Source organism: Bubalus kerabau, chromosome 12 (assembly GCF_029407905.1).
Source record: "Bubalus kerabau isolate K-KA32 ecotype Philippines breed swamp buffalo chromosome 12, PCC_UOA_SB_1v2, whole genome shotgun sequence".
Lineage (NCBI taxonomy): Eukaryota > Metazoa > Chordata > Mammalia > Artiodactyla > Bovidae > Bubalus > Bubalus kerabau.
Window position 1 is genome coordinate 83,207,065 of NC_073635.1, and position 27,162 is coordinate 83,234,226.

At 43.2% G+C, this 27,162-nt stretch overlaps 1 long non-coding RNA gene across 1 annotated transcript; it reads left to right on the plus strand.

The window, feature by feature from the left end:
* On the plus strand, positions 1-26,275 carry LOC129624742 (uncharacterized). The gene is made up of 3 exons (XR_008701130.1): positions 1-566; positions 2,442-2,518; positions 26,165-26,275. It is a non-coding gene; the product is annotated as an uncharacterized LOC129624742 (long non-coding RNA).
* The last annotated feature ends 887 nt before the right edge of the window (positions 26,276-27,162 follow it).

The following is a 27,162-nucleotide window of genomic DNA, read 5'->3' on the forward strand; positions in this document are numbered from 1 at the left end:
CTTGTGAAAGAACTCCTCGTGTCTCAAAAAAATCCCTCCAATGCCATTTTCTATGAATCGAACACCAATTGAAACCAAGAGGAGAAACCCTCACTTGCTAATTTCTTCTATTTTGCTTTTGGAGAGTTTCTTTTATCCTTCAAGCCATCAGCTTCCATTGATGTGGTAGACAGCTGTCCTCTTTTCACCTTCATGTCCTGTTTCTTAGCCTCCACACTTCAAGTCATGAATATCAATTACCATTTACTAAGTAACCCTACTCATAAGAAACTGTCTACATGAATACAGAGTGGAGTAATGAACAAAAGGACCTAAATTAGTGTCATAAACATGGACATTTCTTTAGCTGTTCCCTTCTCCAGGGGATCTTGCCAACCCAGGGATCAAACCTAGGTCTCCTGCATTGCAGGTGGATTCTTTACCAGCTGAGCCACCAGAGAAGCCCAAGAACACTGGAATGGGTAGCCTAACCCTTCTTTAGTGGATCTTCCCGACCCAGAAATCAAACTGGGGTCTTCTGCATTCAGGCGGATTCTTTACCGGCTGAGCTCCCGTGGAAGCCCCAGGTATAAACACAAGAAATATATTTTCAAAATGTGAGTATTTGGGAGTGTGTTGATGTCGTATCAAAGCCCTTTAAAGTATTTAATACTAGAGGTGGTATAAAAACTTTTATAGATAATTTGGACTTTCTGAGTGTTCTCTAAGAAGGAAGAGGACAATGAAGAGGAGGTGGAAGGACTGTAAGAGAAGCAGAAGGAGGAAGAAGTGGAGAAGGAGGAGAAGGAGCAGAAGGAGAAGGATGAGGAAGAGGAGGAGGAAGGAAGGAGAGAGAGGGAGGGGAGGCACAGGGCAGGAGGGGAAGGGGAGCTGCTTGAATGAGGCAGGGTGGGCAGGAACCACTTTTCTATATACGGAGCCACAGGTGGATGAGCATATCATTAGTGTCTTCAGGGTGCATTATAAATAAGATAATTATGAGCCCCAATCGTGTCTTAAGCGAAGACATTATTGTTTCATCATGGATTGTGTGGCGATCACAGCAGTGGAAAGTTGGAGTGAACACATTTGAGAAGGTGAGCGGAAGATTGCCACATAGAGGACTGGGGATGGCTATGCCGGTTGGTAGCTGAGAATAGATTCCCGAAATGGAAGCTAGGAAGTTAGACAGTTATTCTCTGAGGAGGCAATCAGGTGCGGCTGGTGCGGAAGCCCCTGCCCGCCAGCGGGGCACACGGTGTCAGCAGCAGACCAAGGACAGGTTCCCCAGTGTTAATGGGGGGCACACAGCATGGCTGTGCAAAATAGACTGTGGCTAAAGTCACAGTTCCTAGGGTTTGACAAGAAGCGACATGGCCAAGTAGTCGCTAATTCACCTCTCTCATACCTAAAACAGTGCCTGGCCCATAGCAAGCACTCCATAAACACATAAAGAATACATAGAATTTGTTGTAGTGTCATGGAAAGCCAGAGAGATCTGATGATATTGGAGAAAGGAGAGAAGACTTCTCAAATAGGAGTTATATACAACTGTTCAAATGAAAATGAGGGCGTGTGTACATGCTAAGTTCCTTCAGTTGTGTCTGACTCTTTGAGACCCCATGGACTGTAGCCCACCAGGCTCCTCTGTCCATGGGATTCTCCAGGCAAGAATACTAGACTGGATTGCCATGCTTTTCTCCAGGGGATCTTCTCGACCCAGGGATTGAACCCAAGTCTCCTGTGGCTCCTGCATTGCGGGTGGATTCTTTACCACTGAGCCACAAGGGAAGCCTCACAGAGTCAAGAGAGTCTTAATTTGAAGGTTGCTGAGATGATGAAATTGAAGTCACTCAGTCATGTCTGACTCTTTGCGACCCCATGGACTGTAGCCCACTAGGCTCCTCCATCCATGGAATTTTCTACACAAGAGTAATGGAGTGGGTTGCCATTTCCTTCTCCAGGGGATCTTCCTGACCTGGGGATGGAACCCTGGTTTCCCGCATTGTGGGCAGACGCTTTACCGCTTTACTGTCTGAGCCGCCAGGGAATCCTGAGGTGATGGGTTTAACCATATTTACCACAGATCTGTAGGTGTTTAAGGGCAACAGCCTGGAGGTGGAATAGAAAATACCTGGGGATCTGAGAAGTGACACGCCCTAACAGTCCTGTTTCCTTCTCAAGTCAGTTCTGAAACCCATTTAGCTACTCTGACATTTTTACCCTTGAGCAGAGTCTCAGAGCCAAAGACCTTGAGGTCTTTCGAAAGTTCATTTCCTGTGATGCGGTAACCTCCAGCACAACGATCACATTCCAAGAAATGCTTAATATTTAACATGCTGCTGATTTCCTCAATCATCTTTCAATATCAGGCGCCTGTGCAGATAAGCCTTTTTAGCCTATGACAGCCGATCCTGTTTAATCCAATCACAAAGCATCCATCTCTGATGATGTTGTCCTAGGTGCTGATTCAGGATCTTTCACCAAATTCAAGCGCCCTGTCCGTTGCCCAGGAAGGGAGTTGAGAGAAGATTCCAAGGTGAATGCTGATGTGCTATCTCCTCCTGAGATTCTGAGATTCAGTCTCTGAGAGAATGGCTGTGGGTTGGTTGTGTCCTGTGGTTGGCTATACAATGCTGTGGCATGGCTGTTTGCAGATATTTTCAGCCTCCTTAAAAAAAGCTCAAAAAGCATTCTACTTAAAATTTTTTTTTTTTCTATGTCATGTGCAAGCCAATACCATTGTTCTATTGCTGAGCCTTATCCTGTGACTACATCTGTCCTTGGGTGTGGGGATGGGGGACAGGTTCAGGGATATCAGTTCAGTTCAGTTCAGTTCAGTCGCTCAGTCGTGTCCGACTCTTTGTGACCCCATGAATTGCAGCATGCCAGGCCTCCCTGTCCATCACCAACTCCTGGAGTTCACTCAGACTCAAGTCCATCGAGTCAGTGATGCCATCCAGCCATCTCATCCTCTGTCGTCCCCTTCTCCTCCTGCCCCCAATCCCTCCCAGCATCAGAGTCTTTTCCAATGAGTCAACTCTTCGCATGAGGTGGCCAAAGTACTGGAGTTTCAGTTTAAGCATCAGTCCTTCCAAAGAAATCCCAGGGCTGATCTCCTTCAGGATGGACTGGTTGGATCTCCTTGCAGTCCAAGGGACTCTCAAGAGTCTTCTCCAACACCACAGTTCAAAAGCATTAATTCTTTGGCACTCAGTCTTCTTCACAGTCCAACTCTCGCATCCATATATGACCGCAGGAAAAACCATAGCCTTGACTAGATGGGCCTTTGTTGGCAAAGTAATGTCTCTGCTTTTGAATATGCTATCTAGGTTCGTCATAACTTTGCTTCCAAGGAGTAAGCGTCTTTTAATTTCATGGCTACAGTCACCATCTGCAGTGATTTTGGAGCCCCCCAAAATAAAGTCTGACACTGTTTCCCCATCTATTTCCCATGAACTGATGGTGGAGTTCAATTTCTATTGTCCACATTACTGATTCAAAAAAAGTGCTTTTAATGTTTTGTCATGTCCATTTCTATGCAACTATGCAGAAGTGCTGAAATGCATGTGTCAAATTCTCCATGTCAGACTGTTTTGTCTCCAGATACTCTGTCCATGGGATTTTCGAGGCAAGGATACTGAAGCGGGTCACCATTTCCTTCTCAAGAGAATCTTCCTGACCCAGGGATTGAACCTGGGTCTCCTGCACTGCAGGCAGATTCTTTACTGACTGAACTACCAGGGAAGCCCCCAAAAGAAAGACGTTAGAAAAGATCCTCTTACCTTCTTTAGGACATGAAAGTTTTTAGGACCAGTCCCTACTTTTACTCTTTTATAGGGGTCTATGGACAGGGAGGCCTGGTGTGCTGTGGTTCATGGGGTTGCAAAGAGTCAGACACAACTGAGTGATTGAACTGAACTGAACTGATAGATTATTTTGATCCAGAACTCATATTCTTGCTAGAGCTGACTCGATTTCCAGGATGTCCTGTGTCATTTGGTCATCCAGTCTTGAGCTGGGTTGGTTTCCCTGGTATTCAGTCTAGGACACTCCATCATCACTTTCTCCATTGAATTGATGAGTCAGCTGCAAGAGGAATGAAGCACGCTCTGCAAGAGGAATGAGGACAGCAAAGGAGCTTGTCCTCAGGTGTCTTACTGGGATTGGGCTATCATGTAAGCATAAGGACAGACAGAGAGTCAAAAGAGTGAAGTGAATCAGAAAGAGAAAAACACATATCATCTATGAACACATATATGTGGGATCTAGAAAAATAATATAGATGAACTCATTTGCCAAGCAGAAATAGAGACATAGATGTAGAGAACAAATTACGGACACCAAGGGGAAACGGTGGGTAGGAAGGAGGGAGGTTGGGATTGATACTATGTATAAAATAGGTAACTGATGCCAACACACTGAATAGCTCAGGGAACTCTTCTTAATGCTCTGTGATGACCTGAGTGGGAAGGAAATACACGGAAGAGGGGATATATGTATACATGTGGCTGACACACTTCGCTGTGCAGCAGAAACGCACCCAACATTGTAAAGCAACTATATGCTGGTAAGACGACAACAGCAGTCTATGACGCGACTGCGTAATGGGCGATGCTTCTGCCACTGTGATCTCATTTACTGTGGATGGAGTGCGGATAAACAGATTTCTCCACTCGAACATCTGTATCTGTTAAATGATGCCGATCAACAAGTTTTTATTCGTTAATGAGACAGCATATATCTGATACATGCTAAATGATAACCACAACACTTAGAGTGTTTTGTTGCCATGCAGAAATGACAGAGGCGTTGGCAAGGCCTGGATTCCTATATCTGTTCCTTTGCTTCAAGTCTTCAAGGGCAGAAGAACAGATAAGTGAGTTGGAACACAGAATGGTGGAAATAACTGCTGAGGAGCAGAATAAAGAAAAAAGAATGAATAGCAATGAGGACCATCTCAGAGACCTCTGGGACAACATTAATCACACCAGTGTTTGAATTATAGGGGTCCCAGAAGAACATAGGAGAAGGCAATGGCACTCCACTCCAGTACTCTTGCCTGGAAAATCCCATGGGCGGAGGAGCCTGGTAGGTTGCAGTCCATGGGGTCACGAAGAGTCGAACACGACTGAGTGACTTGACTTTCACTTTTCACTTTCATGCATTGGAGGAGGAAATGGCAACCCACTCCAGCGTTCTTGCCTGGAGAATCCTAGGGACGGGGGATTCCGTCTATGGGGTTGCACGGAGTCGGACACGACTGAAGCGACTTGGCAGCAGCAGCAGCAGCAGCAACAGCAGAACATGAGGGAGAGAAAGGGTCTGGGAGAATATTAGAAGAGTTTATAGTTGAAAATTTCCCTAACTTGGGGAAGGAAATAGCCACTCAAGTTGAGGAAGCACAGAGAGTCCCATACAGGATAAACCCAAGGAGAAACACACTGAGACATAATTATCACACTGCTGCTGCTGTTAAGTCGCTTCAGTCGTGTCCGACTCTGTGCGACCCCACAGACGGCAGCCCACCAGGCCTCCCCCGTCCCTGGGATTCTCTAGGCAAGAACACTGGAGTGGGTTGCCATTTCCTTCTCCAATGCATGAAAGTGAAAAGTCAAAGTGAAGTCGCTCAGTCGTGTCCGACTCTTCGCGACCCCATGGACAGCAGTCCACCAGGCTCCTCCATCCATGGGATTTTCCAGGCAAGAGTACTGGAGTGGGGTGCCATTGCCTTCTCCGAATAATCACACTAAGAAAAACTAAATTCAAAGAAAAAATATTAAACGCAGCAAGGGAAAAGCAACAAATAACACACAAGGGAATTCCCATAAGGTTATCAGTTGATTTTTCAGCAGAAGCTCTGCAGGCCAGAAGAGAGTAGCAGGATATATTTAAAGTGATGAAAAGGAAAACATATATGTCTTTTATTGACTTTTTCTGAGGTTTTGATTTTTTGTAGGTTTTAGACTAAACTACATAATCTGCATGAATATAAACCCATAGTTAATTCAAACAGGCTAAGAAATCCTGCCAGATGGAAATGTACAATTTTTAAATGTGTCTTAAAAAAAGATTGCTTTCTGTTGTCTTTTCAAGGAGTTTCATAAAGAGCATATATACTACTTTGGAGTGGATTAGCTAACTTTCCTTCTCCTTAAGAAGGCAGAACGCCTTGCATGGTGTTAGGCTTTTCTTATCTTGAACCGACAGTGCCCTAAATAGATGCATAATGACTCTAAAAAGCTAATTATCACAGGAGAGAAGGGCCACAGATCAATATTCTGAAACCAAAGTTACCGTTTTTGAGGACTTGTTCTCCAACATTTAGTTGGTCCACAAAAGAGAATACAACAAGCGTTTCATACACTGGCGGGTTCGCTGTACAACTTGCGTAGGAAGGAGGCTGCTTCCCATTGCTCTGGGCAAAGTGGTGCAGGGGTGAGCTGTTGACATTTTTCTTTGTGCGTGGTACCTTATATTTATATTTGCTCTCAAAGTTTTCTAGGCTGAAATGCGAGCACAAGAGAGGGTTTGGGGACAGTCGTTTATTCTTGTGATTCATGCAGTTTAGTCACGCAGTTGTGTCTGACAGTTTGTGACTCTATGAACTGTGGCCTGCCAGGCTCCTCTGTCCATGGGATTTTCCAGGCAAGAACACTGGAGTGGGTGCCATTTCCTTCTTGAGGGGAACTTCCCAACCCAGGGGTCAAACCTCGGTCTCCTGTACTGCAGGCAGCCTCCTGCTCTGCAGGTGGATACTTTGCTGATGCAGCCACCCTGAAGGAGACTCTTGGTTCTGTCTCGGCTCCTCTGCTCAGAGAGCAGTGATCATTTCTCGTTAAACATGAATCCTCACTAAGCCCCACAGATTTCAGAAGAGCTACCAGCTTTACCCTCAGCTTGATGGGTAAAGTGTACAGGTTTGTGCCTAATGAACAACACTGTTTGGAAAGGGGAAAACATGCCCTCCTCCACCGTTCTTGAGTTCCTGTGGCTAGACCACTAATGAAATTAACACAAGATAGTTTAACAAGAAAAAGAAACACATTTTAACTTGGGGGCATGGAGCTGTCATAGAAATGGGGCCTAAGAAGTGGCCAACGCAGGCAACTTGTATAGTTTTTAGACAAAGAATCAAAAAATTTGTGAAAAATTGACAAGACCGAGAAACTTAGGCTTTGGTTGCTTTATTAGTGAAGACTCTAAACAGAGTTTGGGGGCTTGGGGGAGCCAGTTAGAGAAAAAATGAAGTTTGCTTATACAAGCTTCTCTACCCCAAATTACCATCTGGATGGTCGGTGTCCTTCTCTCTCCAGATTCAGGGAGAGGGCTTTTCCCAGGGGAGCCTTATTTCCTGGTTTCAGAGAGACAGAGAGGAGCGTCAAAGTGTCCCTCTTGCGTTGGCTGTTTCTTGAGTCACTTAAATTTTGTTTTTTTAACTTTTAAAAAATATATTTATTGAATTCTGGGGATGTACTAGACTTTGTCCATGAAGTAAATATATCTACTGCTATGTGGTATTACCATTTTAAGGCAGTGACATAAGATTGTCATGTAATAAAATTATTACATCATTTACTAAGCAAGTACTCTTTATACACAGCATACCTAAACTGAAATCACTCTACATGCTCAGAAGATGAGTGTTCTTGTTATTTGACTTTTTAAAACTACTTGTTGCATTTTTTTTTCTTTTTTAAAAAAGATTATTTCTTTTTAACTGGAGGACAATTGCTTCACAATATTGTGTTGGTTTCTGCCGTACATCAACATGAATCAGTCCTAGGTATCCATATGTCCCCTCCCTCTTGAACCTCCCTCCCACCTCCACCCCATCCCACCCCTCTAGGTTGTCACAGAGTCACTTTAATGCCAAACAATGCACATGCCACTTTGGGAGAGCCTGCCCTGAGCCCTAGTGGTGCTGGATGCTTCGATATAGGCATCCTACAGTATTTTTTTAGAAACTCAACTGGGAGGGTGGTTATTGCAGACTGTGCAATCCATTTGTTCCTTCTGAAATTCTAAAATCTGCCAGATTAAGTCATATCAGCAGAGAGCTGGATGCTCCGACCTCCTCGCACGGACCATCTGTGAAGTTGCTTTACTATAATTTTGGTTTGAGAATCTTAGCCTACGATGATAGCCAACGTAAAAAAGCGCTGTTTGAAGTGTGCAATTACAACTGTAAGAACGGAGCTGAATGTTTAACATCGTGCAAAACCTTCCCATGCCTTCCACGGCCTTCCCCGAGCCCCACGTTGACGTTGTTCCCTAATGTCTCAGGAAACTAAACAGATTCTAGGCTGCAATCTGCCTTCAACCAAATACCTGTAGTTCTCCAATTCTATTAATTAATAAGTTACTTTTCTCTCTTCCATTATATTTTTTTTAAAAAGATTTTTGTTGTTGTGGACCATTTTTAAAGTTTTTATTGAATTTGTTACAATATTGCTTCTATTTTATGTTTTGACTTTTTGGCCACGAGGCATGTGGGATCTTATCTCCCCAACCAGGGATGGAATCTGCTCCCTCTGCATTGGAAAGCGAAGTTTTAACCACTGGACCACCACCAGGGAAGGCCCTTCATTACCTATTGGTGTGGATTTTTCCTCCCATTTTGTTGTTGTACATGGGAGATAACAGAATAATTTGTTTCTTTATCTCACTTGTAAGATTCATATAAAAAAGTTTGTATTTCCTCAGTTGTCATTAAAAATATTTTGGCTAAATTGCTAAATTGAATTGGCTTTTCATTGCTGTTTGTTCATTTCTTTGATTGATTACTGAAGTTAACTTTTTCAAATATTTATAAATGATTATATGTCCTCATTGGGCTTCTCAGGTGGTGCAGTGGTGAAGAATCTGTCAGCCAATGCAGGAGACTCAAAAGATAAGAGTTCAATCCCTGGGTGGGGAAGATCCCTGGAGGAGGGTGTGGAAACCCACTCTGGTATTCTTGCCTGGAGAATTCCTTGAACAGAGGAGCCTGGTGGGCTGCAGTCCATGGGGTTGCAGAGAGTGTGACATGATTGAGCGCACAGGCATGCACGTGTCCTCACTGGTGAATCTCGTGTTCCTGTACCATCTGTCTACTGAGTCTTTGTGTCTCATCATATAACATAAGCTCATCATATGTCAAGGAGCTATATCCTTGGTGTATCATAATAATATATATTTTTCACTTTGTTGCTTATCATCTGTTAAGTCTGTATTTTGAAAAATAGAAGGTTTACATTTTCATGCAGTCAAGTCAGTTTATCTTTTCCTTTGTGACTTCTTCTGTTTCTTTTATACTAGCTAGCTGTGTTTCCATGCAAATCAATAAAAAGTTTACTCCTCGGGGGTTTGGACATGGTGGTATATAATTTTTACTAGGTTGTTTCCGTAAACAGACTTAGTATTATGCATAGGGAACAAAAAAGCACAATAAATATTTGTCGATATGTTGATAAGTTTTACTCGATTAATCCATGGAGTTTACATTTCCTGCAAAGTTACATGGTGAATTTTTAACAGAAACACACAAGATTCATTTGCATCAGCATTTCCTTTTGGACACTTACAAAGAATTTAAATAGAGTTATCCTTTTGGGCAATGTGAGCAGAAAAATGTTGCCTTATCAATATTCCTGGTTGAAGAGAGGGAGAACTTTTTATCATATCTTTCAATTTGCCTGGCTTACCAAAAATCACATCTCCCTTGCACTGAGATTCTTGATTCCAGCTTTAGTACATGAAGCACCCAGAAAAGAGATAAAATTGAACTGTAACATGATTTCCCATCTAGCAAATAGCTTTCTATCAATTTTTTGTGCGTGACTGTGAGATTGTTTAGCCAGTTAGTATGACATTTGTGTTCTCAGAAGACTAACTCCCTGAGAGGAGAGGAATCTGAAGTTAGACAGAAGACTCCAGTCTTAACAGAATTATGGTTCCCTGGGTGGGAGAAGGGGGCAGGGCTAGAAGGAACCCAGTGCTAAGAATCCAAAGGTAAAGAAGGAAAAAAATGAATTTTGCAATGAAAAGCGATCCCATCATTGTTCTTTTCCCTCACTTACGTCTACTAGTGAGAAGTGAAGAAATGGCAGTTTTGCAGAAGTCAAGGTCTCTACTTTTGGCCACATCTTAATAAGGTGTGTAGGCAGAGCAGCCCGACCTACATACTTTGATAAATATAAACAGATCGCAAAGTCAGCACATCATTTCAGAACGTCCCTGGAGGTCCAGTGTTAAGACTTCGCCTTCCAATGCAGGGGGTCTGGGTTCAATCCCTGCTCAGGGAGCTAAAACCCCACATGCGTCATGGGCAGAAAATCAAAACACAAAACAGAAGCAATATTGTAACAAGGTCAGCAAAGACTTTAAAACTAGTCTGCATCAAAAAACATACATCATTTCTCCTACTACTGATTAGTAGATCCTAATAATCTTTAAACTGGAAAAGTGACTGCATGTGAAACAAAGAGGAGTTCCTATGGGGACCTGATCTTGCCCCCGACTTCTCCATGGATGTCTGGTCCTGGTCTCCCACCAGCTCCGTCAGCTCCCATCTTAAGCCAACCTTCAGTGAGAAAGAACAGCTTCCTGATTCAATTTATTGACCCCAGTGATGCAAGTTCTTTAGATACCTTTACATTGTGAATTTGGTCTTCAGGCTCTTTCTAGCTTTTGAATGACTTTATACTTCCAGAAGCCGCCCTAACTGAGGTCTGACCTTTGGTTTTCCTTTGTAGTTTGGGGGCCGTTGTGCTGACTTCTAGTTCAAACCCTACCTCTTCTTGGAGTCTCAGCTTCCAACAAGGTAGGGAAGGGAGGCAGGGCTTTCTCGAAGCCTCATGGTGGTCCTGGGGCCTCAGAGATGGAGCCATCAGGCTGCCTCTGCTCCTTGGCTGACCTTGGGTTCTGACTCCCATCTGAAACTGGGGCAAAGAAGACATCCTGGGTTTTTATTGGGAGTTTTTCTGCCTACCCCTGGCTCTTGTGTACCTCAGTAGCTAATTGCAAAAGAGCAGACATGGGCTGCGCGAGTCTGCTGGGGAATCAGGCAGCAATGAGGCAGCATCCAGCAGGTTCCTGTGTCAGGCCCTGAGCTGTGCAGAACCCTGGATTGGTGGGCAGCAGCCCGGGAATGACTGAGGTGTCCCACAAGTATGCACGAAGGTAGGCTCACAGTTGCAATCACATTCATTTACAAAAAGCAAAGATAGGGGCTATTTCTTGCACCTTTGAGTTTGTGGCCTGAAGTTCGTACTTCCTATATCTTATTTTTTTCACATGGAAGAGATCATACCAGGAAGGCATGCTGCATCGGCCCTGTGGATCACTGAGAGCAGCTCCATCCTCCTGCAAGCTCCTCCTCATCCTCCGACTGTACCACCGGGTTTCCAACAGCAGAGCCCACTGGCCTCTCGATGTTGGAGGGCTCTCTTGGAGGGCTCCCGCGTTTGATCACCACCCACCACCCACAAGCCAATGACCAAAAAAAGCACAGAAAATGGGTACTTGGCAAATTCCCGAAACGTTTTTACTTTTGAACCACCTACCAGCCAATCTATTTACCACAAAATAGCATTTTAGCTGCACCCCATCCACGTAGAATATTGTTTTGACATGACACCCCATTCCTTCTTTCTACTTCACAGTACTCTCACCATCCTGAAGGGCAGCCAGTGTCTGGGTGAGACACAGATGTCTTGGAAGGCTCCTGAAGTCCATACAGGGAAGACCCAAGGTAAAGAGGTCATGGAATCGTGTCTGACTCTCAGCGCATCAACTCCACTGCCTGTGCTAGAAGTTTTAGAATGTTCTCTGGGGCCCTTCAAGGTGATCAGAGGTCTGTGCTGTGGCCTGTAGGTTTCAGCTGCTCTTCTTTTTTGTTGACACCATCCTGCTTTCCCTGATGCTGTGGTTCTCTCTGACTCTGGCCATTGGCTTGATGAAAGGGAGAAAGGTCCCGGCAGTACTGAACTTGCAACAGGAAGAGTACTTCTCTGAAGGTACAAGGACTCCTGCAAGGCTCTCCCCTAAATGACTTATAGAAACGCAGGTGGCACTCTGCTATGTGATGGTGGAGTGGGCTGGTGGGGGTGGTATTTGAACCAACCACTCCTTACCAGCAACTTCTCTCTCTCTAGTCTTCACAGAGGGGATTTCATTTTATTTTGTATCCTGGGCACAGGCAATTACTGCTCTTCCCTGAATCACTACATTTTCAATCTCATTCATTCATACATTGATCATTTATTGGGTTTCCAGTAGTCATGTATGGATGTGAGAGTTGGACTATAAGGAAAGCTGAGCACTAAAGAATTGATGCTTTTGAACTGTGGTGTTGGAGAAGACTCTTGAGAGTCCCTTGGACTGCAAGGAGATCCAACCAGTCCATCCTAAAGGGGATTAGTCCTGGGTATTCATAGGAAGGACTGATGTTGAAGCTGAAACTCCAATACTTTGGCCACCTCATGTGAAGAGCTGACTCATTTGAAAAGACCCTGATACTGGGAAAAATTGAGGGCAGGAGCAGAAGGGGATGACAGAGGATGAGATGGTTGGATGGCATCACCGACTCAATGGACATGAGTTTGAGTAAACTCCAGGAGTTGGTGATGGACAGGGAGGCCTGGCATGCTGCAGTCCATGGGGTCACAAAGAGTCAGACACGACTGAGCTTCTGAACTGACTGAACTGAACCAGGTCCTTTTCTAGTGATGAGACAGCACTCATAAAACATACACATGTTGCCTTCTCTCTTCCTTGGATAAATATGGATTTGGCATGTTTATTTGCACAATTTCTTACTTTCTGAGGCCACTTTATTCAGGCTTGCTTTCTCTGTTCCCCTCTGTGAAGAAGGCAAGGCCAGCTCCTGGTACCCTGTCCTGCACCAGAGCCCGAGGTCTTCCCCATGTTTCAGAGGAAATGTTTGACAGACCCTGGAGCAGACTCAGATAAGCAGTACTTAAAGGCATTCAGAAGGCATGGTTTTGGCCCCAGTTTTGGAATGAAGCTAGAGTCTGAATAGTGCTCTTTAGTTTATTTTTTTCTGGGGAAGAATGCTGAGAAGTGGGGCAAGGACTTGCAGAAGGATCCTTCCTTGCTGAAAGTTAACAAAACCTTCCTTCTGTTGAAGCTTGAGAGCCAAAACCATTGATTCTCTTCTCCTTCGTGCGTCTGTCATCTTAGCACTTAGATGATTTATATAAAAGCTTTTTTGTTGTTTCTCATAATATCACAGGACTTTAAACCCAAACAGAAAAAAGGACAGAACAATAAAGATGCTTCAAGGTGAGATGGTGAGGACACCCAGCCTGCCTACTCTACTTTTGCCTGGATGAGATTTTTTTTTCTTTTTAATAAAGGGCATGTACTTTCCCAGTCTTGCAACAGGAAAAAGAAAAAAAAAAAAAAAGATGGATGCTCCCTTGGGAGAAAATTTCTGCAAGAAAAGCGAATGACTAAAGAAGGCCTCTGATTCGAGAAAAGATTTTGTAAATGCTTCCCAGAAAGTTCTGCCTCACTGGGGAGAGAGAATGAAAATGTGCAATTTCGAGGGGAGGGAAAGCATTGCTTGTCTGATTTTTCTCGAGAAACACGTCTCATCTTAGTCTGTGTCCTGGCAACTCTTTTCTAGTGGTTAAAATAGAGGTTGGGGCATCTGGAGAGATGTGAATGGGCCTAGAGACTGTCATATGGAGTGAAGTAAATCGGAAAGAGCAAAACAAATAATGTAATGAATGCATATATATGGAATCTAGAAAAAAAAGGCAAAGATGATCTTATTTGCGGAACAGAAATAGAGACAGAGATGTAGAGAACAAATGCCTGGACACAAGTGTGGGATGAATTGGGAGATTGGGATTGACCTGGATACACTGTTGATACTATGTATCATATAGATAACTGATGCCAACATACTGCATAGCACAGGGAACTCTACTTCATGTTCTCTGATGACCTGAATGGGCTGCTGCTGCTGTTGCTGCTGCTAACTCACTCATTTCAGTCATGCCTGACTCTGTGCAACCCCATAGACGGCAGCCCACCAGGCTCCCCTGTCCCTGGGATTCTCCAGGCAAGAACACTGGAGTGGGTTGCCATTTCCTTCTCCAATGCATGAAAGTGAAAAGTGAAAATGAAGTCACTCAGTCATGTCTGACTCTTAGTGACCCTATGGACTGCCACCCACCAGGCTCCTCTGTTCCTGGGATTCTCAAGGCAAGAACACTGGAATGGGTTGCCATTTCCTTCTCCACCTGAATGGGACGGAAGCTCAAAAGGCTGGGGATATACGTATGGTGGTGGTTTAGTCACTAAGTCGTATCCAACCCTTGCGATCCCATGGAGTGTAGCCCGCCAGGTTCCTCTGCCCATGGGATTCTCCAGGCAAGAATACTGGAGTGGGTTGCCATTTCCTTCTCCAGGGGATCTTCTCGACCCAGGAATCAAACTCAGGTCTCCTGCCTTTCAGGTAGATTCTTTACCCACTGAACCATGAGGAAGATGATATATGTACAGGCATGGCTGAATCATTTAGCTATACAGTAGAAATTACACAACATTGTAAAGCAACTCTACTCCAATAAAAAAATAGCTTAAAAAATATGACTGGGGATAGTTGCCAGGCTTGTGTGTGCCTTTTCTCCATCATTTCTAAGATCTAAATCCTGCCTGGTAGGTTCATTTTACTTTTACTCAACAATTTTTTATTGAGCAAGTATTGTGTTCCAGGCTCAGTGCAGCTGGTAACTTTCAGGGCAAGGCTTTTTTTCTCATTGTGGTATATAGGCACATATAAAGGGAGTGTTGAAATAGTGCAGAAGTTTAAAACTGAATCACTGAATTGGAGATAAGAGAGTGGTTAGGTATCAAATGGACACTTTGTTCAACAGCCTGCCCAAACCTTCAGGTGAAGTATACAAATAGATTCAGGTGCTCACGGAGCAAAGAAATAACACTGGCTCAGAGGCAAAGGCGTTGATCATTGAATAATAGACCCAACACTTTCCAAAGGAATGAGTGGGCAGTATCTCTCTAGTGCCACGGTACACATTTTCTAAAACATCTACTTTGAGGAGTGTGAAGTGTTCGTGAGGTCATGAGTATTGTCCTCTGTAATGAGTGCATTATGGGCATATAATTTGTGGGTGGCTTCCTGGAGACAGACAACTATCTGACGATCAATGTCAAGATCCAGTTTCAATATTGCTGAAGTCATTTGTCATTTGTTGATTTGTTTGTTTTTATTCTTTGTCTGAAAGTCTTACAAGGAGGAGATAGAGTCACAGATCCTGGCTATGAAAGGATGAAGGACATTGGTGGTGTTTATGGGCCATGAGAGCACCCCAGATTATCAAAGGACATTTCCTTAGCCTTTTCTGCCCACAGTGGACCTGTCTCAGAAGATCTTGGGTTTGAAGGAATCTGATCGATCCAGTGAGGTTCATTCCTTATTCCCCTGCTAATGCTGGTAGAAAAGTGTTCTAGGAAGCCCCCAGATGCAGAGCTGAGAGGGACAGAGCCAGGTAGAGGATTCAGAAGGGAATTCTCACTCTCCTTACATCTCCTGGCTTATCTCTGTTCTTAGAGATAAGCCCATAGGATGACAGGAAGCATCTGGTTCTTCACTTTTCCTTCTGAAACGATGGGCTAAAGGGATACTTACTTGATGAGTCATGGTGGCCAAGGTTTTTTAGTTGAAAAGATGATGACTTGATAAGCAAGCCACTTGTTCAGGGTGGACTTCCTGTTTCACATTTATGATAGTGTGTGGAGATTTAAATAAGAGTGTTCTTCACCAAGAAGGAATGTTGAATAATAAAGGCCTAGGGGATGGACACACAAGAGAAGACTCTACACATGGACATCACCAGATGGTCAACACCAAAATCATATTGATTATATTTTTTGCAGCCAAAGATGGAGAAGCTCTATACAGTCAACAAAAACAAGACCAGGAGCTGACTGTGGCTCAGATCATGAACTCCTTATTGCCAAATTCAGATTTAAATTGAAGAAAGTAGGGAAAACCACTAGACCATTCAAGTATGACCTAAATCAAATCCCTTATGATTATACAGTGGAAGTGAGAAATAGATTTAAGGGACTAGATCTGATGGATAGAGTGCCTGATGAACTGTGGAAGGAGGTTTGTGACATTGTACAGGAGACAGGGATCAAGACCATTCCCATGGAAAAGAAATGCAAAAAGGCAAAATGGCTGTCTGGGGAGGCCTTACAAATAGCTGTGAAAAGAAGAGAAGTGAAAAGCAAAGGAGAAAAGGAAAGATATAAACATCTGAATGCAGAGTTCCAAAGAATAGCAACAAGAGATAAGAAAGCCTTCTTCAGCGATCAATGCAAAGAAATAGAGGAAAACAACAGAATGGGAAAGACTAGAGATCTCTTCAAGAAAATCAGAGATACCAAAGGAATATTTCATGCAAAGATGGGCTCGATAAAGGACAGAAATGGTAGGGACCTAAGAGAAGCAGAAGATATTAAGAAGAGGTGGCAAGAATACACAGAAGAACTGTACAAAAAAGATCTTCATGACCCAGATAATCACGATGGTGTGATCACTGACCTAGAGCCAGACATCCTGGAATGTGAAGTCAAGTGGGCCTTAGAAAGCATCATGACGAACAAAGCTAGTGGAGGTGATGGACTTCCAGTTGAGCTATTTCAAATCCTGAAAGATGATGCTGTGAAAGTGCTGCATTCAATATGCCAGCAAATTTGGAAAACTCAGCAGTGGCCACAGGACTGGAAAAGGTCAGTTTTCATTCCAATCCCAAAGAAAGGCAATGCCAGAGAATGCTCAAACTACTGCACAATTGCACTCATCTCACATGCAAGTAAAGTAATGCTCAAAATTCTCCAAGCCAGGCTTCAGGAATATGTGAACCGTGAACTTTCTGATGTTCAAGCTGGTTTTAGAAAAGGCAGAGGAACCAGAGATCAAATTGCCAACATACGCTGGATCATCGAAAAAGTAAGAGTTCCAGAAAAACATCTATTTCTGCTTTATTGACTATGCCAAAGCCTTTGACTGTGTGGATCACAATAAACTGTGGAAAATTCTGAAAGAGATGGGAATACCAGACCACCTGATCTGCCTCTTGGGAAATTTGTATGCAGGTCAGGAAGAAACAGTTAGAACTGGACATGGAACAACAGACTGGTTCCAAATAGGAAAAGGAGTATGTCAAGGCTGTATATTGTCACCCTGTTTATTTAACTTATATGCAGAGTACATCATGAGAAATGCTGGACTGGAAGAAACACAAGCTGGAAGAAATATCAATAACCTCAGATGTGCAGATGACACCACCCTTATGGCAGAAAGTGAAGAGGAACTCAAAAGCCTCTTGATGAAAGTGAAAGTGGAGAGTGAAAAAATTGGTTAAAGCATTCAGAAGATGAAGATCATGGCATCTGGTCCCATCACTTCATGGGAAATAGATGGGGAAACAGTGGAAACAGTGTCAGACTTTATTTTTTTGTGCTCCAAAATCACTGCAGATGGTGACTGCAGCCATGAAATTAAAAGACGCTTACTCCTTGGAAGGAAAGTTATGACCAACCTAGATAGCATATTCAAAAGCAGAGATATTACTTTGCCAACACACGTCCATCTAGTCAAGGCTATGGTTTTTCCAGTGGTCATGTATGGATATGAGAGTTGGACTGTGAAGAAAGCTGAGTGTCGAAGAATTGATGCTTTTGAACTGTGGTTATGGAGAAGACTCTTGAGAGTCCCTTGAACTGCAAGGAGATGCAACCAGTCCATTCTGAAGGAGATCAGCCCTGGGATTTCTTTGGAAGGAATGATGCTAAAGCTGAAACTCCAATACTTTGGCCACCTCATGCGAAAAGTTGAGTCATTGGAAAAGACTCTGACTCTGGGAGGGAATGGGGGCAGGAGGAGAAGGGCAGGACAACAGAGGATGAGATGGCTGGATGGCATCACTGACTCGATGGACGTGAGTCTGAGTGAACTCTGGGAGTTGGTGATGGACAGGGAGGCCTGGCATGCTGCGATTCATGGGGTCGCAAAGAGTCGGACACGACTGAGTGACTGAACTGAACTGAGGGGATGGAACGTGTAGGCAGTCACTTAAGCGATGGGATCAAAATCTGTGGATAAGAAACCCCAATTCTCAGTTTCCCTCCTGCTGTTCTGGGGGGTGAAAGTGGTCAGAAAGGGGTAGAATGAGCCTGTCAGTGGAAAGGAGCCTGACAGGTGAGCTGACTGACGGAAGACCACGGTCAGCCCCTGCTTTGCAACAAAAAATACTCCATGCAGGTGAAAGATCATCACTCAACTGCAGAGCTTAAAAGCCCATCCTGTATCCCACTACTCTGTAACCTGCAGGAGAATGACACATGGTTACATACAAATAAAAAGATGAATATAATGAAAAAAATAAACCTCTTCAGATTAGGAATGCAAAAGTCTGGTTTTTAATCTTAGCCACTTGTTGATTGTATGTTCTTGGACAAGTCACATCACCCCTACAAGCCCCCGTTTTCTTCTTTGTGAAATGAAGATATTAATAACATCAATTTCACAATATTTTTTAAAAGTATTGAATATATGTGTGCAGTGCTTTGTAACATAGAATGTCCTCTAAAATCTTCGCTCTTCTTATTCTTAATAATCACACAGATAAGACCTGATCAAGAGAGTCTTTTAGACACACCTGGGCTCGGTGAATGATGGAAGTGCCTGTTCCTTTAGGCTGCTCTTGTGTTCAGGCCAAACAAGCAACCACCTCCATTTCTTGAGAAGTTTAATCTCCTCCACTTGTCAGCCTTGTGCAAAGCTCAGTTTAACACTGACGTCTTGGGCTGACTGTTGTGTGCAGTCAGCCCAAGAGCAGGATTTTAGGGTGGCCATAGTCCTGGAGAAGGCAATGGCACACCACTCCAGTACTCTTGCCTGGAGAATCCCATGGAGGGAGGAGCCTGGTAGGCTACAGTCCATGGGGTCGCAAAGAGTTGGACACAACTGAGCGACCTCACTTCACTTCATAGTATAACTACAAGTATTCATCTTGCTCAAGATCAGACAAAAATATGCACATGAAACCCAGTACAAATCAGAAATGTGAATTAAGAAAGAGCCCCATTTTAGGAGCTCGGTCCAGTAACATTTGTTACTGTGTGAAGCCAAGTCCAGAACAGCTCACTAGTCCATGTCATCCAAGGCGAGAGGATGCTGGCTTGGGTGCACCCTCGGGTGGTTGGCATCAGTCTGAAGTTTAGGTAAGTTGGAGGAAATGGCATGTTAATGCTGGATTGCACAACATCAGTCTTCAAGCAGTACACTGGGTTTACTTAAAGAAGAACCCTTTACGATGTCTTTAGATGGCTCCAACTGTATTTCATGTTTATAAGGGCCGTGTTAACTCCCTCAGCTATTGCCTGAGATCTGTCTTTCAGTAAATGAGATAAATAAGGAAAACTTCATCTTTTGTATGCAAGATTTTGGCGCATATACTAGTAATCAGGTACATTTCAGGATTAGTGTAATTATTTTTACATCTCTGGATTCAGTTTGGATCATCCTGGCCATTTGAGAACTAACATTAATCCTCCCAAATGTCAAAGGATCTCTTACTTTGGTCATGGACCATCAGTTTTTCCTGTTTTTAATTGTACAGAATGCTCTCCTATTAAGAACATGCCATGGTCTCAGAAGGGGATAAAGTAAAATATTTTGCCTCTCCCTTAGATGCCCGTCTAAATAATAATGCTCTTCTTTTAACACATGGAGTTAATTGTGCATTCTTCTTAGAGAGAAAGTTTGCTTTCTTTAGCCAGGCTTCTGTGTTTGGCTTCAGCATTTCTGTCACCAGCATGCCCACCACTGCTGTTAGGCAGAAACCTCAGCCACAGCACTCAACAAAGAAGTGGCAAGCCTCCAAGAAATAGATTTCCCACAGAAACGCAGCTGAGAACATTAAAAACTGGGTAGGTCTGGTTTCTGTTTGGTTCACCTCCCAGGTCTCACGCATACCTTCTGAGTTGAATGAACTGGTGACAATTTCGCTGGATCACTCAGGCACTCTGGAATTTCTGTTCTGACATATATAATGTATACCACTCCACCTTTGTCTTCCGAGATAGCCTAGGCTTTGCGGACAGAGTCTATTAAAGAACGGGGGACCGGGTTGAGTACGGTTTACACTGTCTTCAATCGTGTGGTGAAAGCGCAGGAGGATTTGTGCAAATTCAGCGAAGGCAAAAATCCTCCACTTCACCACCTCGCTCAGCCAATATGAGAACCAGATGGGTTTCCACACACTCCTGATTGCTACTGTTTGATGTCAACTGTTGGAATTCTGCACATTGGTGCCCTGACATCAGGAAACGCCCCAGCCCTTCATTTTGCTCGGTAGACCACACAGGAGCACTTTTTTTTTTCTTCTTCTAATTCTTATAGGAATGAAACCAGCATTCAAAAGGCACCTTGTCCCAGCCATTTGTAAATTAATTTGTTAATGAAACATTACATCAGGGCAGCACTTTACAGTTTACAAAGTGCTTTCATTTCCTCATTTAATCCTTAAAATAACCCTGTGGAATAGGAAGGGCTGTTGAAAGAAGCTAAACAGTTGAGGAGAAATCCAATGTGCTACTATTCCTGTCTTTAAATATCTGGTGTTAACTTACATAAGCACTAACATTGAATGTTCGCCAAGTATAGAACATGTCCCCGGAGGAGGGCACAGCAACCCACTCCAGTATTCCTGCCTGGAGAATCCCATGGACAGAGGAGCCTGGAGAGCTACGGTCCATAAGGTCGCACAGTCAGACACAACTAAAGCGACTTAACACACACGCACAAAACACGTATGAGCCCCCTAGAATGTTTCTTCTTGTGTGTGTGCTTAGTCACTCAATCATGTCTGACTGTTTGTGATCCTTTGTTCTGTAGCCTGCTAGACTCCTCTGTCCCTGGGATTTTTCAGGCAAGAATACTGGAGTGGCTTGCCGTTTCCTAACTTACATATGCATTATCATTGAATTGTTGCCAAGTATAAAACATGTATGAGCCCCCTAGAATGTGTTTCTTCCTAAGGCGGTATAATTTCTGCACGTAATTTTATGGAGCTCTGGATTCTCAGGCACGTTCATTGACGCCCATAACTGAATCAAAGGATGACTTTCTCCCCTTGAGTTGGGGATGGGGATGGGCATTTGGGGGAAGAGTTTGAATTGCAGGTGACAGCACAATGTTTTGCAGTCATATTTTTTTAATCTTGAAAACTATTGATTTAGAAAAATGTCTACATGTTAATTTTTGCCACACAGGATTAACCAGAATTGACACCTCAGGAAGATATACCATATTTATGTGCAGCTGTGTATCCTGGTTTGAGAAATTTGGATTATTTAGCACATGCTATTTGTTCAAACAATAACAATTTGCTTATTTCTTTTTCATAATCTTTAAGTGTCCATTGGACAGCACTAGGGTAGATTTTTTTTTTTCCCCTGAGATTGTTTGGCTCTTCCTTCAGGCTTTGTAGTTACCATGCTTTGCTACCATGGCTATGGAAGCAATGCCTAGCTGGCATTTTCCATGGAGGAATGCTCTACAGGCTCTGATGATGGAGGTGCAGGCTCTGATGATGGAGATGCAGACTCTGATGATGGAGATGCAGGCTCTGATGATGCTCTACAGGCTCTGATGATGAAGATGCAGACTTTTATGATGCTCTATAGGCTCTGATGATGGAGATTCAGGCTCTGATGATGGAGATGCAGACTCTGATGATGATGATGCAGGCTCTGATGATGGAGATGCAGGCTCTGATGATGATGATGCAGGCTCTGATGATGGAGATGCAGGCTCTGATGATGGTGATGCAGGCTCTGATGATGGAGATGCAGTTCTCTTGAGCCAGAGGGCTGAGCTAAGCCTCAAAGCAGCTCCTCACAAGCAAATACACCAAGGATGTACCTCTTCTCTCAATTCTTGCCCTGTGGAATCATGTTCAAGTTTCTCTGTCAGGAAAACAAGGGCTTTTGTCATCTGGCCCCACCCCACATGTCTGTTTTATCTTCTGCCTCTTGTATTTTCTCTTCCCCAGTACTTGGGTTCTTGTAGTCTCTGAATATTGGAGAATTTCTTGTGTTTTTCACCTTTGCACATTTGCACACACTGTTCTTTCAAACACTCTCTTGCCCTACTCTTGAGAATGGCAAACTCCTGATCCTTCAAGTGTCCCCTCAAGCATGACTTTTTTACATAAATCTCTTCCTCATGCCCTGAAACAGTCTAAGGGTGTGATTTGAAATCCTTTTATGTCCTCTACACTTGTACAGCTCACCACGGTCCTAAGCATATTTACTGCTTGTTTGTCTGTCTCTGGAATAGATTATGAAATATTTGAAAGCAGGAGCCATCCGTCATGGTGACTGTCAAGGAGTGTATGCTCCAGTCATTGAGGAAGGAATGAATGAAGGACTGTGTGATCTGCAGCAGTCATTTTAAAGTGGCTTTTTAAGATGTCATCCCAAACCAGCAGTAAAGAAGGAAATACACCCTGGTTTTGCTCCTTAAGTTACAGAATATCTTATCCACGTTGAAAATTATAATCTTAAAAGGTGATTTGACTGTACTTTGGGGTTGACTTGAAGCAATGTTTGGATGAAATGCCATTAGAAATGTGATATAAGAATGGGGAAAGTAAATGTCCTCACAAAACATTAAGTTGTAACAAATCACATTTTCCTCCCTAAGTTATCAATTAAATGGCTTCACGGACATTTACAGGTTAAGTTACAAGAAGAGAAAGTTGCAGTGAATTAGTGTCGTATAATAATAATGGCTTATTTTACCCAGACTTCGTTGCTGTTGGTAAGGATGGATCCTCTGTAGTAACTACCTGTTGGCAATTCTTCTGAGATACATCATAAACTCAGTGACTTGTTACAGGCTTTACTGTGTGACTGCATCATCACAATGAAGAAAGCGGGATAACTGCAAATGCAGGGCTGTGGCTGAACGGCAGGAGCCTGAGTCTGTGACTCTCACTCTGAATTATTATTATTATTAGACAGGATCGCAGCTCTTGTTATAAGAAGCTCCAAAGTTAAGATTTATCAGTCATGCTGATCGGATGAGATTCTTCAGTCTTGTTCATTTTCTTTCTCTCTCTCTTTCCTCTTTCTTGGGTTATGGGTTAGGGTGAATACCATTTAGAGCATTCTCCCCCTTCCCCATTTTGGGTTGGGCAAACTTAAATGAAAATAGTAAGATGATGAAGGATGGGCCATATCAGTAGGATTGTCTAAGAGTCAGAAGAATATGTGAACCCTGTCTGCTTTGGAGGATTATTGAGAAAAACAAATGATCTAAGGTAAGAGATACCTGGCGTCAAATTAAAGAAAGTACTTAGTTCATGTGTTTAGGAAGGCATTGCATCTCAGTCTGATCAGGCCGCTATTACAACGCAGCATAGATTGGGTGGCTTATAAAGAGCAGCACTTTATTTCTCATTGGTCTGGAGGCTGGAATTCTGAGATCAGGGTGCCAGCATGGAAGGCGTCCTGGTGAGGGCTGTCTTCTGGATTGCAGACTTCTCATTGTATCCTCACATGGTCAAAGGGACTAGGGAGCTTATAAGAGTTTTCATCTCATTTATAATATCTGAACCTAAAGGCCCACTCAGTCACTAAGTTGAGTCCAACTCTTTGTGACCCCATGTACTGCAGCATGCCAGGCCTCCCTGTCCATCACCAACTCCCAGAGCTTGCTCAAACTCATGTCCATCGAGTCAGTGATGCCATCCAACCATTTCATCCTCTGTTGCCCCCTTCTCCTCTTTCCCTTAATCCTTCCCAGCATCAGAGTCTTTTCCAATGAGCTGGCTCTTCAAATCAGGTGGCCAAAGTACTGGAACTTCAGCTTTAGCATCAGTCCTTCCAGTGAATATTCAGGGTTGATTTCCTTTAGGAGTGACTGGTTTGATCTCTGCTATCCAAGGGACTCTTAAGAGTCTTCTCTAGCATCACAATTCAAAAACATCAATTCTTTGGTGCTCACCTTTCTTTATGGTTCAACTCTCACATTCGTACATGACTACTGGAACCTCCTAATAACATCATATTAAACATTAGGATTTCAACATATGAATTTGCAGGGTGGACACAAATCTTCAGGCCATACTATATTGGATCACACACATTATGTTCACACTTTCATTTCTTCTTTATTAGCAACTGGTTACATTTCAAGATGGAAAAACTAGTTTAAGGTTATAAAGAGGACAGTCATAAGACTGACCATTCACTCACCTCTTCATCTGTCCGTCCATTCATTCATTTTATACCTATTTTTGTCAGAAACAAAACAAATGGGTAAAAGAATAAAACATACAGAGACTATGGCATACATCTATTTATCTGTCCATCCGCCCATCCACTCATCTCTCCATCCATCCACCCACCTATGCAGTAAACATCATAAAGCATCTGCCCTCATAAAGCCTAAATATCAGAAACAGACCATGACACTCTTCGGATTATAAAATTATAAATGGGCAGACATCTTTCTTTACTGAGTAGAATGAAGTGCATATTTTATTTATTTATTTATTTTTGTCCAGATTATAAGACAGGTTTATTTATTTATTTTTAATTTATTATTATTATTATTATTTTACTTTACAATATTGTATTGGTTTTGCCATACATAATCCACCACAGGTGTACACGTGTTCCCCATCCTGAACCCCCCTCCCACCTCCCTCCCGGTACCATCCCTCTGGGTCATCCCAGCACACCAGCCCCAAGCATCCTGTATCCTGCATCGAACCTGGACTGGCGATTCATTTCTTATATGATATTATACATGTTTCGATGCCATTCTTCCAAATCATCCCACCCTCTCCCTCTCCCACAGAGTTCAAAAGACTTCTATACATCTGTGTCTCTTTTGCTGTCTCACATACAGGGTTATCATTACCGTCTTTCTAAATTCCATATATATGTGTTAGTATACTGTATTGGTGTTTTTTTTTTCTGGCTTACTTCACTCTGTATAATAGGCTCCAGTTTCATCCACCTTATTAGAAGAAGCACATTTTTAAAAAATAGATTAATCATAGTGGTGTTTTTATTTCCCGGGGCTTCTGTGAGGATTCAAGAGGTGAAACATGGAATAGTATTTCCCAGAGTTGTCTGAAGAAAGATACTAGGGAAACGAAAGATCCCCGCAATGAATGCTCTCAGTAACTTACAATCATGGTCCTAAAGCAAAAACCAAAGCTGAGAATTCAAATGCAAGCTACTAAATTTTCCACAATGATCCTCCAGGGAGGAAAGAATGGAAGCAGCATTGTGCCAAAAACGATTTATTCTAAATAGAAAAAGGAAAATTATTTTTGGCTGTGATAGTTTTACTCTGTCTGTCCCAAGGAATGGGGATGGTTGGGCATTCGTGGTTGATGGGAAGAAACTGAAGCAAGCTGCTGAATTTACAAGTCACTTTTAAAAACAAGTTTTACAGCACAGGGAATTGGGATAGTTTGTCTACTCGTCATGATCACGATTGAAACTTGGATCCTTATAAATACTGAGGAAAGGTGAGGAAATGAAGTAGGTTTTTAGGCTCAGATTCAGGAAAGAAACCTACCCAGACTCTGGATGTAATGTCTGATAGGAAATAGAGTATTCCCTGGCTACTTGTGGAAATGCCACCTGATAATGAGTTTTGACCCAACTTATTTCCTTGTAGAAGCATAATAATTTAAATCACTGGGGGCATATTCTGAAGCCTTTAAAAAAAAGTTACACTCCTTGATTAAACAAGGGTACCCCCCCACCCCAATCTGACCTAATCTTACACAGAATCCCATTTTCACAGTGCATTTTATTCAGGATATTAGTGGTCTTGACTCTCAAAATATTAACCTTTAGGCTAATTGTCTATAGGATTTTCTTGGGGCTTATTCCTGGATGTGTTACAAAGATTCTATTAGCATACATATATGTTCTTCTAGATTTAACCCCTCCATCCCCTTCAGGGTACTTCCAGTTAAAATGCGATCAATGGTATTATATTTATGGCTGCTGTTTCCGAACTGAAATCTGTTGAAGTTTTCATTCATTCATCAAACATTCATACAGTAAGAACTAAAAATCTTCCCTGATTTGTGTTTTCTATAAGCTGTTTTTCAGAATGTGCAATGAGATTCTGGTGTACGAGAGGATGACAAGGTCAAATTTTGTGAACAGTCTCCAGTGTTCATTTGGATTTGTTTGGAAGAAAGAATTGGAAAAGACAAAAAAAAGAGTACAAATGGGGTATGTCAGCAGAACCAGTGGGATCCAGTAGAATAATGGTAGGGTCTGACGCTGGGGGAGTTTAGTCCTTGTTCAAGGAGGCAGGTCTCAACCTCTCTGAGATCTGTACAATGAAAGCGGTAACTAGATGGGCTGGAAAGACCACAAAAATGTTTCCAGTTTGCAGTTGCATAGAAGGCAATGGCACCCCACTCCAGTACTCTTGCCTGGAAAACCCCATGGATGGAGGAGCCTGGTAGGCTGCAGTCCATGGGGTTGCTAGGAGTCGGACGTGACTGAGTGACTTCACTTTTACTTTTCACTTTCATGCATTGGAGAAGGAAATGGCAACCCACTCCAGTGTTCTTGCCTGGAGAATCCTAGGGACGGGGGAGCCTGGTGGGCTGCTGTCTATGGGGTCACACAGAGTCGGACACGACTGAAGCAACTTAGCAGCAGCAGCAGCAGCAGCATGGATGATGAATCAGATTGCTCTCACATTGGTTGATTTCCAGCAGAAGAGAAGAGCAAAGGATAGATGCTGATATTCAGAAGACAAATCAGTGGGACTGGATCTCTGATGTCGTGCCCTTGGTCCCCAGTGAAAGTGAAAGTCGTGTCTGACTCTTTGTGACCTCGTGGACTGTACAGTCCATGGAGTTCTCCAGGCCAGAATACTGGAATGGGTAGCCGTTCCCTTCTCCAGGGGATCTTCCCAACCCAGGGACCAAACCCAGGTCTCCCACATTGCAGGTGGATTCTTTACCAGCTGAGCCACAAGGAAAGCCCGAGAATACTGGAGTGGGGTCTATCCCTTCTCCAGTGGATCTTCCCAAACCAGGAATCGAACCTGGGTCTCCTACATTGCAGGTGGATTCTTTA